Below are 4,782 nucleotides of genomic sequence, written 5' to 3' on the forward strand. Positions count from 1 at the left end.
CCGGATTCTGTCCCGGTTGCCCCTCTTCCAGGCCAGCTCTCTGCTGTGGCCCGGGAAGGCAGTGGAGGATGGCCCAGGTCCTTGGGTCCTGCACCTGCATGGGAGACCAGGAGAAGCACCTGGCTCCTGCCTTCGGATCAGTGCAGTGCGCCGGCCCCAGCGCACCGACCGCAGCGGCCAATGGCAGGTGAACCAACGGTAAAGGAAGACCTTTCTCTCTGTCTCTCTCTCTCTCACTGTCCACTCTGCCTGTCAAAAAAAAAAAAAAAAGTGTCAATTATTAAATCAACAACGGGAGTCACTGTGCACTTGCTCCCCACGTAGGACCTCTGTCCTTAATGAGTTGTACTATGAGAATTAACAGTAAAACTTGTCTTCAAACTGTACTTTATACTTTGTGTGTCTGTGTGGGTGAAACTGTTGAAATCTTTACTTAGTATAGAGTTGATCTTCTGTAAATAAAGATAATTAAAAATGAATCGTAATAAAGAATGAGATGGGAGAGGGAGTAGGAGGTGGGATGGGAGTGGGGGGTGGGAGGGTGTGTATGGGGAGAAGACCTGCTATATTCCAAAAGTTATACTTATGAAATTTATATTTATTAAATAAAAGCTTTCAAAAAAAAGAAAGTGTGCTCTAAGTCTGTTGTGTCTTGATTTTTGCATTGATGACTCATAATTGCAAGTGTTTTTGCATATGAATTTGAATTTAAGAAAAGCACAGAGGGGAGGATCCAAGATGGCGGAATAGGAAGGGAGCACATTGATATTCTTCAGCAAGACACAGGTTAATAAAAGTGGAGATACTGCAGGGTCAAGGAAGAGTAGGGGAAGAAACAGCAGAGGAAACTCTTCTGGAACTAATGATTCACAGTGGACCTGCGTGGAGAGCGTGGGAGCCCAAGTTCGGGACACCAGCGGCAGACTCAACGCACCAGCGCTGGAACGCGAGGTGAGCCGAACCTCCATAGCCCGAGACACCAGCGGGCAAGCGGAAAGAGGAGGCTAGAGGGAACGAGGCTTGAAACTCCGTGAGGAAAAGTTCAACAGGCTAACTAGAAGAGAGAGAGGGAAAAAAAAAAAAGTGACCGAAACGGACACAAGTTTCTCTCTCTCCGCTCACCCCTCAAGGGCGAGCAAGACAAAGAGCAGGCGCCATTTTGGACATACGTCATAAGCAGGGCGACCTCAGGTCTGCACCAGCCCTGAGCCTAGCAGAAAAACCTGACTCTGGGGGGAGGGGTGAAATAACTGGAGATTAGCATCTAACTTGGCAACCCAGTGGGAGACTGCAGGAGAATTGGAGCCCACACCGAGGGCAGCGGAGATTCCCTGTGTGGTCCTTGGGAAAGAGCTTCCAATCTCTGGCTCCTGTGGGTATATCATTTGCCTGCTAACTACCTCCAATTACATTCAGCTGTGCAGAATTACTTCCCTTTTGAATCAACAAAAGAAAGAGACATTTACCACACCTAACCTAGGAGTGTCATCTTGACACACCCTCAACCCTGAGGAACCAAACACAGCTCTCAGTCCACACCCATCTCAAGCCTCTAAGGCTCCACCAAAAGCAGACAGTCCACTTAATCTAGAGTCATAGTGTAACAAGGAAAAAAAAACACCACAGTGAAGAAACCAAATATCTCCAACATGCCAAACAACAAACGCAAAAACCAAGCTAACAAGAACAAGGAAGACACTATGACGCCCCCAAATGAAAAAGACACCCCAATTCAAGATTATGAAGATGATGAGATGGAAGAAATGCAAGAAGCGGATCTCAAACAATTGATAAGAACATTAAGAAGTTCTCAGAAACAAATTCTTGAACTACAGAAATCCTTAAAGGACAAGATAGAAAATCTCTCTCGTGAAAGTGAAATATTAAGGAGGAATCAAAATGAAATGAAACAACTAGTGGAACAAGAAATGGTGATGGTGACGAGAAATCATAATGAAATGAAGAATTCAATAGATCAAATGACAAACACATTAGAGAGCCTTAAAAACAGAATGGGCGAAGCAGAAGAGAGAATATCAGACTTAGAAGACAGAGTACAGGAAAGGAAACAGGCAAACCAAAGAAAAGAAGAAGAAATTAGAAATCTAAAAAATATGGTCGGGAATCTACAGGATACTATTAAAAAATCTAACATTCGGGTTCTAGGAGTTCCTGAAGGCATGGAGAGGGAGAAAGGATTAGAAGGCATTTTCAGTGAGATACTAGCAGAAAATTTCCCAGGTTTGGAGGACAGAGGCATCTTAGTACAGGAAGCTTATAGAACCCCTAATAAACATGACCAAAAGAGATCCTCACCACGACACATTGTAATCAAACTCACCACAGTGAAACATAAAGAAAAGATTCTAAAAGGTGCAAGAGAGAATCGTCAGATTACTCTCAGAGGATCTCCAATTAGACTCACAGCAGACTTCTCATCAGAAACCCTACAAGCTAGAAGGGAATGGCGAGACATAGCCCAGGTACTAAGAGAGAAAAACTGCCAGCCCAGAATATTATATCCTGCAAAGCTCTCATTTGTGAATGAAGGTGAAATTAAGACTTTTCATAGCAAACAGAAACTGAAAGAATTTGTTGCCACTCATCCTGCCCTGCAAAAGATGCTTAAAGATGTGTTACACACAGAAACACAGAAACATGGTCACCAATATGAAAGAAGGTAAAGGAAGGAAACCTCACAGCAAAAGATCACAGGAAGCTCAATTTCTCTTTGACATAGAATTAAACTCTGATGCACTGTTAGAGCAATGTGTTAAAGTAATCTATTATGTTCTCTTGATGTCTGTTAAATTCTAATTGTTCAAAAACAGCTGAATTTTTATTAAGAGCTATGGGTTATTTAACTATGTGCTTATTTTCAAAGACTTGAATAATCACCTTGTAACAATGATCAAATTTGGTCTATGTTATGTCATGATTTTAAGGAATCTTAGTTCAACCAGATATTTTGGATTTTGATATTGGTCTATTATGCTATGTTATATGTGCGTACATATTGTATGTCCACATGGGGAAATTTTATTAAGAGTTTTATTTTAAATGGCTTTTAGATAAGATTGTCCATAAATTTAAGCTGCTAAAATCAATCAAAGATACATTTTAATTTGTGTGACCTGAATCTGTGTATCATATGTTTCAAACTTGTTGGTAGAAAGAAACTAAAAACATTTTATATGGTTGTGCTTAAGTTTACTGGTTAAACAAACTACACCATCTTAGTTATTTAAGAGATGTTTTCAAATACATGATTCTTAAAATTTATAGAAGGCATTGGACCTTCTGGTAAATGTTTTATTAAGTTCTTATCTAAGGGTTGAAACGGTTTGCTAAGTATTCATGTAATATTGCTATTGTCAGCAAGTGATCTAGGACTTGCTCCCTCATTTCTCTATTCTAAGCCCAACTTGTTCTTTCATTTCTCTATTCTCTTCAAGGTAGGGAACTAATTCTATTATGAAGGAATCTGTAGGACGCACAATTTAATCTTTAGACCTTATAAGAGATGGCTAACATTTTTCTGTAATAGCATAGCCAAAATAAGAACTTAAATAATAATCTCATAGCTAGATTCACATCGCCATCAGCGAAGTATACAGTAAGTAAAAAAAAAAAAAAAAAAAAAAAAAACCTCCCTTTCAGACCAAAGGGAAAGAAAGTTTTAAAGTGAGAATATAATTTTCCTCATGGGCATTGTCTACCTTAGAAAAACTACTACAGAACATGCCTGTGACTATAGACTTGTAGTTCAGGCCACCGAAGATTAGAGATGGGACACGGGCACTCCCTTGACTTGCATCCTCTGGTCTGCTTTAACACAAACCAGGAGGAAAAGAAAGCTCAGCATCAGAAGCAATGGGTGGCAGGCCTATTAATAGCTGATCTGTACGGTGATCTGCCCTCAAGGAGACCCAACAGGCCAGTCCACTGCAGTGGCTTTCAATGTGGTAAGTCTGGGCTTCAGCAGAAGTCAGCTTGTGAAGAGCCCTGGCAGCTCTGCCAAGAGTTGGATCACTGGAAATGGACCTGCCCTGGAGTCGAAGGATGCCCAGGTCAGAGCCACAGATCTTATTGGCTCTAAGCTGAAAAGCCCTTCACTCAGCCCAACTTCCAAAGGGACCACTGCATCTGAGGGGATGGCCAAGTAGGGTCAGCAACATTGCAGGCAGAACTGTAAATTTCTTGTTAGAGATGCCACCTGCCTTTACCTGGCCAGCTCTCCTCCCAGGCCAGCCAAGTAATGAAAGTCAACAGAGTGCCTTCCCCTAGGAGGTTCACACCTCCCTTAGGATATACCCCATGTGAAGAGATAGATAGGTCTGGGCCTCTTAACTTACAAGGCCTAAAGCCCACCAGAATATTATCAAGCCCCTTCTATCAGGTTCTATTTGCCTCTCAGTCAGAAAACTTAATTGTAGCTTAGACAGCACCTTTCTTAGCTCCTCTAATAATGACTCTGTCCTTTGTTCTAGACCCTGTCTAGTGCACTTGGGCCTCATTCCTTCGTAATCATAACCTCTACTCTACCACCAATGGCTCTACTCCCAACCTGTGTGTACTGATGGTCCTCTTCCCCACTTAATGCTGTATAATTGTAAATTATACAAATGCCACTCTTAGGATCATTGGTTACTATCCTCACCCTGTCTTTTATGACCTTGTCTAAATATGATCAGAGTCGGGGAACTTGGAAGGCTTCCATAGCCTTGGCAACTCATGACGACAGCCTAGGGTGGTTACTGGTGCCATAAACTAGAGTGTCAA

Source organism: Lepus europaeus, chromosome 1, assembly GCF_033115175.1.
Source record: "Lepus europaeus isolate LE1 chromosome 1, mLepTim1.pri, whole genome shotgun sequence".
NCBI classification, from domain to species: Eukaryota; Metazoa; Chordata; class Mammalia; order Lagomorpha; family Leporidae; genus Lepus; species Lepus europaeus.